Raw genomic sequence first — 15,306 nt, forward strand, 5'->3', positions numbered from 1 at the left:
AAAGCGAGCAAAACGCTGGCTTGCATCCATAGATGCTTCTCAAGCAAACCCTGGGACGCCATTCTCCGCTTGTACTTGGCCTTGGTGAGGCCGCAGCTGGAGTACTGCATCCAGTTTTGGGCCCCACAATTCAAAAAGGATGTGGAGAAGCTTGAGAGAGTGCAGAGGAGAGCCACGCGCATGATCAGAGGTCAGGAAAATAGACCTTACGACGACAGGCTGAGATCTATGAGGCTTTTTAGCCTGGAAAAGCACAGGCTCAGGGGTGATCTGATGGCCACCTATAAGTTTATCGGGGTGACCACCAGTCTCTGGGGGAACGTCTGTTCACCAGAGCGCCCCAAGGGATGACAAGGTCGAATGGTCACAAACTCCTCCAAGACCATTTCAGGCTGGACATAAGGAAGAATTTCCTTACTGTCCGAGCCCCCAAGGTCTGGAATAGCCTGCCATCAGAGGTGGTTCAAGCACCTACATTGAACACCTTCAAGCGAAAATTGGATGCTTATCTTGCTGAGATCCTATGACCGCAGCTGACTTCCTGCCCCTGGGGCAGGGCGCTGGACTCGATGATCTTCCGAGGTCCCTTCCAGCCCTAATGTCTATGAAATCTATGAAATCAAGACCCAATTGCATTCAATACAAGCAAACAGGAGAGTTGCAATCAATGCTACATGTTTTTTGAAAAAAGGCTAATCTCTCCACTCTGCTGGAAGTGATGAGTAGTATCGACTGGAAAAGAAACCAGACAAAACTGTGAATGAAAATTGGGAAGTTTTAAGATGTTATTAGAGGGCCAAAAATCCATAATTCTGCAATCAAGCAGGAGGACAGCATTGGATACAAGCCCATCTTGATTCGGTAGAAAAGTGTAGGTTGCTATTTGGAATTAAAAAATCAGCAATATGGAACCCATGGGAAAAGGAACGGAGCAGTCAGCATCCATTAGAAGTTATGACGTGCAGAGAATTGATAAGGGAAGCTCATGAATCCGGGAAAAATTCCCTGGCTAAGATTAATGACATTTATTAAGCATATTGGGAACAAACAGAAACGTAATGACAGAATAGGGCCACAACTAGATGGAAACACTGAAGCTGTTAATAGAGATGTTTGAAACATTTTTTTCTATATTTGGAAAGGAACAGGATGAGGTGCTTGAATTGCATGGGAATGATGAAGGACTTTCCAGTCCATTAGTAATAGAGAAGGATGTTAGACAATAGCTACTAGGCATAAACACTTTTTAAACCAGTAGGTCCAGATAATGTTAACTCAAGAATCCTAAAAGCTGGCTGGGGAAATCTGGGCTGCTCATGTTCTTTTTAATGAATCTTGCAGTACCCGGGAACTTCCTGGATGCTGGAAGAGTGTTAATGGGTTAATATGCAAAACAGCCAATTGCTATGACCCAGGTGATGACAGACCAGTGAGCCTGATAATAACCCCAAGCAAAATAATGGAAAATCTGATATGAAGCAAGGAAAAGGATGAGAATGTGACTAGGGCTAGGCAATGGAGTCAGATGTCAAGTATGTCTTGTCAAACCTTCTGCTCCTTTAAAGGGATTACAAGCTTAGGTGACACTAGTAGGGGTTATCGCGAGGCCTCTGGCATGACTTTACAAGCACTTGTGGTGCTCTGGCCAGGTGCCAGATGATTGGAAGATAGCCAATGTGGTCCCCATCTTTAAGAAAGGGAGGAGGGAGGACCCGGGCAACTATAGGCCCATTAGTCTTACTTCAATCCTGGGGAAGCTCTTTGAGAAGATTATCCAGGAGCACATCTGTGATGGGCCAGCAGCGAGGATGATACTCAAAGGCAACCAGCACCGTTTCATTAGGGGCAGGTCCTGTCAGACCAACCTGATTGCCTTCTGTGATCAGGTCACAAAATCCTTGGATGCAGGTGTTGCGTTGGATGTCGTCTCTCTGGACTTCAGGAAGGCCTTTGACACTGTCTCCCACCCCATTCTCATTAAACAGCTAGGTGACTGTGGCATTGACGCCTACACAGTCAGACGGATTGCAAATTGGCTGAGGGGTCGTACCCTGAGAGTGGTGGTGGACGGGTCATTTTCGACCAGGAAGGTTGTGGGCAGTGGGGTCCCCCAGGGCTCGGTCCTCGGGCCCACACTGTTCAATTTCTTTATTAGCGACTTGGACAAGGGAGAATAGGATGGGATTCAATACTGACAAGTGCAGGGTGCTGCATTTGGGCAGTAGGAACCAGCAGCATACCTATAGGCCGGGGAACTCCCTTCTCAATAGCACGGTGGCAGAAAGAGATGTTGGAGTCATTATTGACTCCAAGATGAACATGGGCTGACAATGCAAGGTCACAGTCGGCAAGGCTAACTGTACCTTGTCCTGCATCCACAGATGCATCTCGAGCAGGTCCAAGGAGGTGATCCTCCCCCTCTATGCGGCACTGGTCAGGCTGCAGGTGGAGTACTGCGTCCAGTTCTGGGCGCCGCACTTCAGGAGGGATGTGGACAACATGGAGAGGGTTCAAAGGAGGGCCACCCGCATGGTCAGGGGACAGCAGGGCAGACCCTATGAGGAGAGGCTACGGGACCTGAACCTGTTCAGCCTTCGCAAGACAAGGCTGAGGGGGGACCTGGTGGCCATCTATAAACTTACTAGGAGGGACCAGCGGGGTTTGGGAGAGACCTTGTTCCCCCGAGCGCCTCCCGGAGCAACAAGGAATAACGGCCATAAGTTGCTAGAGGGTAGGTTTAGACTAGACATCCGAAGGCACTGCTTCACAGTCAGGGTGGCTGGGATCTGGAACCAGCTCCCAAGGGAAGTGGTGCTGGCTCCTACCCTGGGGGTCTTTAAAGGAAGGCTTGACGTTTACCTGGCTGGGATCATTTGAGCCCAGTTTCCTCTCCTGCCTAGGGCAGGGGGTCGGACTAGAAGATCTACAAGGTCCCTTCCCACCCTACATCTATGACTCTATGAGTAACTCTGTGGACACGACAGACTTCTGTAAGGAGCCTGAGTACCACAAAACAGCCTCATGAATAAAGGTTGGCACGAGATGAAATCAGGATGGCAGATAGCTTAAAGGCTGGCTGGGAAGCCTGAAAAAAGGAGTTGTCAATGAGGATTTTTCTAGCAGGGCACTAAGGTTTGGCACTAGGCCCAACCCTATTCAAGGTTTTCATCAAGGATGTTAAGCAAGTGTCACCACGTCCTTCACAAGTTTCATCAGCAAAAAATGGGTGAATAATATGGGCAACTCCGGCTTGTTCTTAGACTGTCTGTTTGCATCAGCTCTGCCAATGTAGAGGATGCAAAACCTAAACCAAAACCTTCCCAGACCATAATCAACCCAACTTAGGACACTGAGCACCCTGGATGGCTGTCTAAGTGAGGCCCATTCAAATAATTAGCATTTGAGCAGTGGCAAAGCTGTACATCTAGGGGCAAAGACTCCAGGTTGTGCCTACAGCATGGTGTAAGTGGGGGCTGCATACAGCCTTCCAGGGATGCTTAAAACTATCAGTGGCTGTAGACACCATGGGCATTTATACACGCCACATTTTTTGCCCTTTCTTGTGCTGCAACAGCATGACTGTTTGCACAGGCAAGTTTTCCAGACGCATTAAAAGTTTTTCTGGTGCATTAAATTAAAACTCCTTGGACGTAGTTTAGTTTGGCTCACTGTGAATTAAAGTGTCACATCCATGGATTCATTGCGTGCAAACACAAAGGCACTCAAAGATATGTAATGCTCCTCTTTGTCCACCAGATGGCTGCAACTTTTTTGTACTTCACCCCCTTTGAATTGCTTCCGCTTTCTTTTTTTCTTGTGTCGTGTGCTGGCTCCCTGCCCCCACAGCTGCATGGCAGCGCATGGGAGACCCCAGGCTGGGGCGGCAGCGCAGAACTGCCCTGCTCTCTTGAGGTGCTGGCCGGGGACTGGTCTTAATTCATTCAAAAACCTAGCATGTGCAAACACTGATGCGACGCTTCAAAATAAACAAGTTTAAACTTTATAAACCTATTTAATTTAATGAGGATTAAGCCCTGTGAAGTGCGCAGGTGCCCCAAGGGATGCAGCAGAAGCCCCAGTGAAATACTGTAGAAGGAGCAGAGAGTGGAGTTGCTTTCACTTCTGTACAGGGCCCTGGAGTGGCTCAACCTGGAACAGTGCAGCAGCTCTGGTGTTCAAATAAGGAGACTGAACAATGAGAGAGGATGTGGAAGAGAGCCATGACAATGATGCAAAGGCTGCAAGAAGTACCTTGCAGGGAAGCCTTGGAGGGGAACGGTGTCAAAAGGACTAAGCAGTGACTTGATGACAGCAGCTAAGAGCCTTCACCAGGAGAAAGCAGGAGGTCCCATGGGATCCCAGCAATAGCAGTGAAATGTCTAATGAGAACCAGGGTCTCAGGGGTGATATCAGCCAAATTCAAATGGAAAGTCAAGCATAGGTTTAACAGCCAAGGGGCTCTGACATTGGAACAAGCCACAAAGGAAGCAACGGATTCTCTCTCTCTCAGTGTCCTCAAGGCTGGACATGTGCTAGGAAGACAGATGCATGCTATCAGGATCACTGGGCCTAGGACAACTGGGTGACATGGAAGGGCCTGTGACCAAGGGGAAGTCAGATGAGACAAGCACATGATCCCCCCCCGGCTCCATGCATGGGAGAAAGAGTCGCTGCCTTCAGGACCTTCCACCCTCAGCCCAAGCCAGGGAGAGTGGAAGGAACAGAGCGGTGAAGTGGTGGGCCCCAGGTCACAAAGCAAGTCTCTGGCAGAGCCGTGTGCCTACAGCAAAGGTGTCTCCCCCTTGATGCTTACACAGGTTCAAAGAGACTCGTTAGCAAGAGATAACAAGGGTCATGAGAAGGGCTGTGTTTTCCACAGAGGACTGAAGATTTCTGGAGTGGAGGCACCGAGGAAGAGAATAGCGTGAGACTGGATTAGCTCGTTGCTGTAGTTAAACCAAGGGCACGTGGGATGCCCCCATCGTGCCAGCCGGCCCCTGGTCCAGAAGGTGTGGTAGACCACGGCTATCCCTGCAAGGGGGAGGCAAGAAAGGGAGGAGCAGCAGCATCTCCTTGGACCATCAGCTGTTTTCTCTCGGGACCAGCCAACAAGGGCAGGTATCGGCATGCGAGCTGGCATCTGTGAGGTCCTGCCTGCATCTACCACCAACAGGCAAGGCATGGCTTCTCCCCAAGCTGGCCTGGCATGGTGCAGGAAGAGGCTTGTGGTTTTGCAATCTCATGTTGGTGGAGCCTAACCAAGCAGACTGCCTCGGACTTCATTCCAGCTCTGCACCTGGCTGGGAAATACCTGTTGTAGCTACATACCTGTCTAGCTCCTGGCTGGCCCAGCAATGATGTGTTTATGCCAGACTTTGGATCCTTAAGTGAATGAAGGCAGAGGGTGCTGCCAGGATATACATCCAATATGGCCCATCCCCTTGTGTTCAGAACTCATGATCTAAAAGAGATTTTACACACCAGGCCATGGGTAGTTTTTTTGGTTTTTTTTAAAAAAGCATAGGTGAGTAGTTATTTCAATGCATCCTCTGCCTTCTGAGCCCTTAGGTTACACAGGGCAGGTTTGCAAGGTTTTCTCAAGTGCTTGAAACAGAAAGGACATGGACACATTGGAAAGAGTCCCACACAGGCAACGAAAATGGCTTGTGGGGATGGAGGACATGACTGGTGAGGAGAGGCTGAGGGAACTGGGCTGATTTAGTCTGCAGAAGAGAAGACCGAGGGGGATTGAATAGCAGCCTTCAACTCCCTGCAGGGGGGTTGCAAAGAGGATGGAGCTGGGCTGTTCCCAGTGGGGGCAGATGTCAGAACAAGGAGCAATGGGCTCAAGTTGCAGCAAGGGAAGTTGAGGTTGGATATTAGGAAAAGCCTTCTCACTAGGAGGGTAGTAAAGCACTGAAACAGGTTACCCATAGAGGTGGTGGCATCTCCATCCTTGGAGGTTTTGAAGACCTGGCTAGACAAAGCCTTGGCTGGGATGATGTAGTTGCAGCTGGTCCTGCTTTGAGCAGGGGTTGGACTACATGTGACCTCCTGAGGTCTTGTCAACCCTCATTTTCTGTGATTCTGTAACCTGCAAAAGCTGCTGATCCCATGTAAACTGTGATTCCCAAGGCAAGGGCTTCAAGAAAACCATCTCCAATTGCAGTATTTAGGGCTACCTCTTCCACTTCCACTTCTGCTTACCCTGGGCATTCACTGAGGAGCATTCTTTGCAAAGGGTAAGCAGAAGCAGGTGGGTTGTAAACACAAATATTTGTTCTCATATGCAGCCCCTGCCCTATATCCTCTGACAGGGGCAGCCAGGTCTTATGATCTCACTTAGGTGCAGCAGACCAAGTCCACAGCCCCCTTGGTCAAAGGCTGTAGTGGTAGAGGACTTTCCCTAGGGAAGGCATGCAGGAGCATGTGGCAGGAGACGCAACTTGGTTGCCCAGGCTGACATGCATGCTTGAGTAGTCACAGTCCAGCATGGCATTATATAGCTGCACCCCAGGTGGCACACCAGACGAGGCCCCCAAAATCTGACCCCTCTCCCTCCAGTTCCACCCCCCATCCTGCACCCATCTACAAGGCTCTGCTTTTTCATGACCTTCCCTGGGTCCTCACCTTGCCTGGTTTCCCGTACCATGGTGCATGAGACTGGGAGCACCAGGCTCCAACCACCAGCTGCTTTTTAGGAGCATCAGCAATTAAACCAAAGCAGCAAAAAACTTCACAAACCTCCCGTGCAGCTTGAAGAGCCAAGATCAAGCTGCTTAGTCTCAGTCTGGGGCTGCTGGCTATGAAACGGCAATAGCTCTCCACTTCTGAGCTGGTATATCTCATCCATGAGCCTCACTAGAGGTCAGAAGCCACCATTGGTTAGGCTGGGTTTGCTCAGCTATGTCAGCTCATCCTCCTAGGGTGACCACCCATCCCTAATTGGGCGGGAGAGTCCCAAAATATAACATCACGTCCCAGTCCCGGGTTGAATGACTCCAGGACAGCACTTGTCCCAGATTCTCCTCGACGCACTCAACTACGGTCCCAGTATCATATGCAGGGATCCGGGTTTTCCATTAGCTGCAGAAAAATGTGGATTTTCTCCTTTGAAGGAGAAAAATGTGGTTTCCCCTTGTAGGTTGGCAGAGTCCAGCCTGCTTGGGGCTGCTTGAAGCTGTGGGGAGCAGGATGTGCATGCTCACGCTCATGGGACAGCAATGCAGCCAGGCAGCGGTGATGAGCAGCTACCCCAGCTGCCTGCAGGTAAGTCGGTGGGAGCAGATTGAGGCCCCCAGGGTGAGGGAGGGAGTGGGGCAGAGTTGGTGGCTGGGGCTGGGAGTGCTGCACAGCTGGGGCGGTGCGTGGGACCCGGGTGGGCATGTGCGACCACGGGGCCAGCTGGGGCATGGAACGGAGCCACGGGCAGCTCATCCAGAGCGCAGTGGGGACCGGCTCTAGGGTGACCACCAGTCCCTAATTCGCCAGGAGCAGGATCATGAAGTCCCGCTCCTAGGCTGCACGACTCTGGGACAGGTCCCTTCCAGCCCCTTGCTCTATGACACTGCAGTGAGGATGCACCCAGACAGCCTTTGCTAGCCCACATGCCTACACACCATTGAGCCCTACAGCACAGGCATACCCTGGGAGGGTTAGCCAGCTCAGAGCTTCGTGCGCTACAGGCTTTGACAGTGAACAGCGTCCCAGGCCGGTGCCAACCTGCTGGCTGCAGGATTTCTTAGCAAGTGAAAACATTCCTGTCTGTCTGTGGACTTACTAAGCCAGAGCTGTATCAGCACAGTGAGTCAGGATGCCCTGCCCACCGCAGAGATGGTGGGATAAAAACAGAACAGAAACAAAGCCATTAGTTAAACAGACATGTAGGACTGTAGCCTACACTGTGGAGAACCAGCCTCCCCAAAGCATGGAGCCATCCCAGCAATGTTGCGTACCGTACCCCCTTTCCTTAAAAGAGCAGGCATGATTTTCTCCCCCTAAAAGAGCACTCGAATCTCTTCCCCCACTGCTGCTTGCTCTGGAGCAGTGAGTCTCAACAGCATGTGCAGGGCAGTGCCATGAGATCCTCTGAGGGGGGGCCACAAAATGTTAGCACTTAGGAATGCAAATGCCGACACCTGATGCACAATAAACCACAGGAGTTTCAATAGGAATCCTTAACGCCGCAACCACTCAGATCGGTTGTGGACTTTCGGAGCTCTTTGGAGCAGGAGAACCACTGTATTATTTCCATCATCAAGAAAACACAAGTGAAAGCAAAGAGCTGGCATTTTCCGAGGCGTGCCTCAGGTCTAACGAGGAGAGCCTTGAGTCCGAATAGGTTGAGAACCACTGCTCAAGAGCTCACCAAGGGGCAGAAGTGCCTATATTAATTAGGGCCTAATCTTAGCAGCTTCCACTAAGGATCAAAGGTCAACTTCTTTCCCCACATTTCAGTAAGGAGTGTGCTGGGTGCCGGGCTCGCAAGCTAATAATGCTGGATGAAGCACACATTTCTCAAGGCCTGGTTCGTGAATGATCAGCCAGGTAACCCTACTGAGAAGGGGGAGCATGTTCCTCTTCTCTGAGGGGTCCAACCTCAGGTCCCTAATACAAATGATGAAGGTGACTAAATCTAGTTTCCTAAAGGACAGAGACTTTCTCCATAGATGCACACTTCTGTTCCCCTGGTGCTAGTTTTTTTCCTAAGAAGCAGGGACATAGATATAGTTCTGGAAGGCACGACCAGGTCTGGTTTTGCAGTGCCCTTGGTTTGAGATGCTGCCTCTGACTCAAACCGAGCTTGATTACACACAGATCATACCGTCGCAGCCGGGACACAGTCTACGACAACCCACGCAGGTCTTTTCACTCCGGTATTTGTTGGTGTCGTGCATGCACCCAAGGCATCAGCAGGGTTTGAACCCCTCACCCTGGACACCAGTAGACTGCCACACTTCATCAGAAGGAGTAATCCCATCGGAGGACAGCAGTAGTAGGCTGTTAACATCTCCGCTTGAGGGAACAAAGACGGCACTGGTTGGGGAGCATTTCGAGGAGAAGGAGCGAAGATGAAGGAAACGTGCTTAATCGGCTGTCAGGTCAGCACGCTTGCAATGAAAAGGAATTGGAGAAGCAGATGCCAGCCACAACCTGCGCCCAGATGTCAAATTTGCCAGGGTCATTTACATCTGAAGCTTGGTTTCAGCCCCGTCATTTGGATCTCCACTCCAGGTCTGAAAGCTGTCCCTGCCACCAGCTGCAGGTGTGTTTGGACAGGGGAGGTGGGGGCTGGATCCACTGGGCGCTGGATAATCAACAACATAAAGAATGTCTTGAAACGCCTCCTGCCATCCAGCAACAGAGCGAAGCCTTGATGTCCTGCCATGGCTCCAGGACCAGGCTGAGAACATTTCTATGGCCCATTTGTATTAGCAGGGAGGGGCTTGAAACAGGAGCCCATTCCCCACCAGCCATATAGAGCCTGAAATAATCAGGGCTCTGTGGCTCCGCAGACCTGCCTAGCAGGAAGGCATAGCCAAGTCCCAGGCTGGCACCATTGTGCGTAGTTATTTTTAGCTGTATGTTATTTAGCATTTCATATTAATACATCCAGCACATGGCTTTACTTATGAGCTCTCCTGGAGTGCTGTTTCAGAGGTGGCTTCTTCCACTATGAATCAGCAGCGTCCATTCGGCTTTCAACGCGCGTTCAAAAACCGGCTGGCACAAGACTGCTGGGCTCTTCTGCCGACAAAGAGCTTTCAGTGTGCACGGAGGGCTGGGGAAGCCTGGGATGGCAGGGGGGAGCCGAGCTCACCGGCAGCGCTTAGCAAAAAGTCTCCTAACTACACGAGAAGCAGAACAATGCAACAAGCTGCCCAGGGAAGCGGTGAAACCTCCCGTGGAGACCTCCAAGAACAGACTGGATGGGCATGTGTCTGGGATGGTTTGGGAGCAGCGACTCATGCATTTGTGCAGGGGGTTGGTTCAGACGACCCTTGAGATCCCTTCCAGCCCTGCTATTCTAGACGTGGGATCTTTGCACTTGTCTCTGAACTGACTTAACTCCCTCTGATTCAGAGTAGCTTTGGTCGTGCACCAAGGAAAACACAGGGAATTGGGGATGGATGGGGAGTGCTCCTCTATGTCCAGTTTGCAAAGGATGAGAGTCTGGTACAGCTCCTGCCTTGCAAGCCTTGCCTCTCAGCTCAGCATGCTGTGTTTCTAGCTGGAGAGGTCTCTGGTCAAGTCCCAAAGTGTCAGGTAACAGGGCAGCCATCACTGATACCTGGCTGTTTCCATGAATGCAAGGAAATATCTGTATTCATCCCATATATGAATCCTCCAGTCCATTACAGGCTGATGCAGCCATCACTAATACCTGGCTCTTTCCATGAATGCAAAGAAATATCTGTATTCGTCCCATATTTGAATCCTCCAGTCCATTACAGGCTGATGCAGCCATCACTAATACCTGGCTCTTTCCATGAATGCAAAGAAATATCTGTATTCGTCCCATATTTGAATCCTCCAGTCCATTACAGGCTGATGCAGCCATCACTAATACCTGGCTCTTTCCATGAATGCAAAGAAATATCTGTATTCGTCCCATATTTGAATCCTCCAGTTCATTACAAGCTGATACAGCTACAGCCTTGACTAATATTGGCAGCATTGCCAGATCGCGATAATCCCAGACCAGCCCAAACCTTCATGCAAAGCATCAGCTCTTTACCTGCAAGGAGGAATTTTTTCCCTTAGGCAAGTTTCTTGGGCGTTTAAAGGAAAATATTACAGGAAGTCAAATATAAGTATTATAAACTGCCTGCTCCATAAATTACAGCTCGGGTCCTATTCAAACGTAGTGAGGAATATTCAAGCCAAGCATTAAAACAGGTCAATTAAGGTGGTTAAAAATCTGGACTAGATGTAATCTAAGACTAGATTTTTTGCAGGGGGATCAAAATCCATGTCAACTGAAATCCAGCTCCATGGGGCACCATAGTAAAGCAAAGTCCACAAAATGCTCTGTAAAAGCATCGCTACTGTGGGATGCAGGAGAGAAAACTAGGTGCATAACCAGAAATAGGTCAATCCACCAGGTTTGCAGATGACACTCCGTGAAGGATGGTAACACAATAAACCATCTCAAAGGACCCCAGGGTTTTGTGCCTGTCGTGCACCCCCCACCCTCAAATGCAATGAAGCCAGAAGTAGGACAGACTTTAGCCATGTCACAGCACATGGCAATTCGACAGACCATTTAGGACAGGGAGCGACAACGTGCAGTGCCAGCTTTTGACTACGAGGTGGGGTTGGGATAGGCAGAATGATTTTCTGTGGCAGGTGGAAAGCTTTGTGGGGCGGGCTTGGTTTTAACTTTTGTGCGCTGAACAATGCTGAGCATGCTGACAGGCTAAACAAATCGTTATTAATCTTATTAACAGTAACGACAAGCCATCGCTGAGCTGGAGTCTGGCCAGGTCACTGGGGCTAACTTCCCTGTTTGCATGAAAAATCCCCTGGGATCGCTGTGGTCAGTAACAGGCTTGGAGCGTCTCCAGCACGCGGCCTCCAGCTGCAGAGCACCTCAGCCTCCGGCACGGCCCATGGCAGGCAGCAAGTGGCTTGGAGGAGCAGAAAGAGCAGCTGTGCAGCCTGGGATTGCTCCTGTCCCACTGAGCATAGGATGACCAAGGCAGCGTGAAGCATCAAAATGAGGCTTTTCTGTCCATTAGAGACCCTCTGTGGTTCCCACCCGGCTCCCGGGGCCCGGGAAGTGATGCTTCATGCCGGATGGGGTGAGCTGTCTGGCTGGGAGGGTGGGAAGTAAGGCCCCAGAATATACTATTAGCAAAAGCACCCAAATCCATTAGGAACTGAAGCCCCATTTTCCAACAGGACTCTGGCTCCTTATGCCCTCTGGCTTTTGATGAGTTGCTTTGGAAAATGAGCTGCAAGGACCTAAGTGGAGTAGGATCCTCTGAGCATTTTCCTCAAGAAATGCGTTTAATGACAAGGCAGCTCTAAGCCTGGCTTGGCCACCCAGCTCATAAGTCTGAGGGGTCAAATCCGGATCCATGTGAAGCAGTGCGTTCTCACTAACTCACCTGTGTATTGCCAAGTGGTATTTGTATTAGGATCATGTCTCGTGCTCCTGACCAGGGTTGAAGCCCTGGAGCGTCACCTGGCAGCAAGCAATCTCTGCCTCGGAGCATTTCTTCCAGCACATCTAGGGTTGCAAGTGGACTGGAGAGGAAGGGACTTGGGCAGGGTCACACAGCAGGTCAGTGGCAGAGCTGGGATTAAAACACAGATCCCTAGGCTCTTTGTTCAATGCCCTCGCCATCTGACTGCAATACCTCCCACACACGAATTACACCGGGACTTTGTCTTGAAACCGGAGCCTTGAAGCCAATGTTTGAAGGTGACTGTTCACCAGAGTCCTTGTCCTGAGAACCTACCTGGCCCTGGAAAAACATGACCCTGGTGTAGAAGCGGGGTAAAATGTTGCAGGCAGGAGAGAGATACCTCCAGTCAATGGGTTCTCACAGGTTCTTTCCTTGGGGCAGCAGAAATCTTCCCAGGATTTCCCATCCATGGCCTAAGAGATGCTGCCTACCCCAGCGCACTTCCAGTCTAACCCCCTGGGCAAACCAAAATAAAAGTATCAGTCTCCTCATTTACAGGTGGGAAACTGAGGCACAGAGTGATGCAGTGATTTGACCACGGTCACATGATGCATCGGTGTCAGGGATCTCATGAGTCCCAGCCCAGCACTTGACCTTCTCCCCACCAGCGTGCTTGCCTCCTTGCATAGATCAATGGTGGGCTGGGAAGTGCCGGTCTCCTACCCCTGCATTGTGTGTGAAGGGAACATGGAGCAACTTCTCGGGTCTCTTGTGATGGCTGCTGGACCCTGATGGACTCCGGCTCCCAGGCTGACCCACACACATCTCCAGGGCCCATCGCCAAAGCCTGGCATGGACTCCATGGCCATGAAAAAAGGACACTTCTGTGTCCAGCACACATGGCAATATGCCTCTGCACGGCTGGCCCTCCCGGCTCAGCCCCACGTGCCGCCTGGTTCAGGACCCTCTCAGACAGTGGCTGCTTCAGAGGGAGATGTAGGAAATGCCAGGGATGCCAGGCTTTGTGTGCTGCTCTAATGCACGCCTGTCGACCCACCACCCCTGCAAGAGGCTCTCTAGGGGGGTCTAAAATCCCCCTCCCCAAAAAGGCAACTTTCTCATGAGCAGGGGTCTGACAGGCCCTTGTTTCTCAGCCATCTGGCCCTTGCTCCGGATTATCCTCTGTGTCTGTCAATGCATATAATGGCAATAAGCACAACAGCCACGACCTAATTGCAGGCTGGCAGCGGCTAAACCCCAGGACAGGGGTAGCAGGGGGCGGGCGCAGGTCAGGGCTGACGTACATGGGCAGGAGCCGTGTGGGGCTTGCACATCGGGATGGAAGTGCATTGGCAGAGCTGTGCGGAGCCGAGGCTGGAATGGCAGGGGGGCCGTTACAGGTCAGCATTGACGTCCTTTGGCAGAGATACGTGGGGCCCAGGGCTGGAAAAGCGGGAGGGTTGGAGGGCAGGGAGAAGGTGCCTTGGCACAGGGACGTGGAGCCCTGCGCTGCCGTGAAGGTCAAGATGCCTTAGCAGAGCTTGGATGGGGGCCAGGCGGGGAACAGCAGAGGATGCATGGCAGGGAAAGCAGGAGGAGCCCATAGGATCCCCTCGGTGGCGTGGTGGAGTATGGGACTGCATGGGGAGACACAGGGCCTGGGTGGGGAGACCAGAGACGGAGAGAGTTGCCTCTCAGGACCCCGGCTGCCGGAGCCATTAGTGCTTCAGTGGATCCTACCCCAGATGTACCATTTAAAGCCATCCCTGGCCCTTTTCTCAGCTGCTCCATCCAGGTCAGGGGTGAGACAGGCTCCGGGAAGTAACCAGCACCTGTGGTTTTGTTCACCAGGCTGGGGCTAGAGAGGCAGATGCCTTCTCTACATTAAGGAGTGAGGAGGGGACAGCTAGTTTAAGCTATCAGTAACCTGACAGATCCATCCCAGCATAAACAGGAGCGGGTATTGGCACAAATGTGCTTTTTGCACTATAACCGCTTTACCGCGAAGGCTCTGAGTGGCACAATTTTGCTAGCAAAGCATCACTCCTTTCACCGCCCCAGCTACAGCCACGTGGAGATCTGCAGTCTGCTGTGTGGCAGCACCGGTCAAGGAGGCCCTTTCTAGGAATTACAGCACAACACTGCGGGGAGAGACCCACAGATGCACACGGTAGCACCCTGTTGTATCACTGTCCAGGTAGACGCTGCTGCTTCAGGAAAAGAAACCGTGGCAGAGCTACCGTGACTCGTGCCTGCCCTTCTGCCCAAGAAGCTGCAGTGTAAAAAGGGCTCGGGCGCTGTGCTTGTCCTTTGCCTTTGGGGTGCCCCCAATATTGTTATCACTGGGGGGGGGGCATAAGACATCTAGGCTAACACTGGCAATGTGGGTGGAGTCACTCCAGTTTAACCCCGAAACAGCTGAGCTCAACCAAGATTGACCCAAGCCATTAGTGACCTCGAGTGCCTGCATTTTCCAGTGTCCATCCCATATGGGGAGTTACTTACGGGCCATGGGTGCTCAGTACTTGTGGACAAACAGTAAAAGTGAAAGTAGGTCGCAGCCCCTGGGCTTCTCAGCCTGGACCATTGACCCTCCATGGGCTGGATTCAACCTGGGGGGCTTTTCACTGGGGTACCAGAGCTCCTGTGCTAGCAGTGTTCATCCTTGCAGCTGCTAGAGATGCTGTTTCAATGCAGCACTGGAAGCTAGGCAATGAATGCTGCTTGCCTCTTTCCCCCCCCCACCTCCCCCAACACACCTGATGATCTCCCCTGATGAATAAAATCAGCAGCGGGGGGGTGGGGGGGGGGAAGGCACGTGAGCCGGGGTGATGGTAGCAAACTGGGATAGTTGCTGCACTGCAAGAGCCGCCCCGCGAGCCGCGGTCCAGTTCGACAGCCCTGCTTTAAGGCATACCAAACCCCAGCCAGGTTTTTAAATCCCTGTTGGCTTCATCTCTCCAAGGACAGAAGCCATCAGACCCCAGATCCCAGGGCTGTGAGCCGCCGGAGCATTTGGCTCTGGATTCAGATCTGAAAGTGGGCACTTGACTATGAATTTGAAAAGTTTATGATGCAGATCTGCCCTTTCCTGTCTTACCGGTGACAGCCCACGCAGTGCTCAGCTGAAAAGCACATGACAAATTCTCATTTCTTCCCATTTTTACAGTTT

The sequence above is a fragment of the Alligator sinensis genome, unplaced genomic scaffold (assembly GCF_000455745.1).
Source record: "Alligator sinensis unplaced genomic scaffold, ASM45574v1 scaffold594_1, whole genome shotgun sequence".
NCBI lineage: Eukaryota > Metazoa > Chordata > Crocodylia > Alligatoridae > Alligator > Alligator sinensis.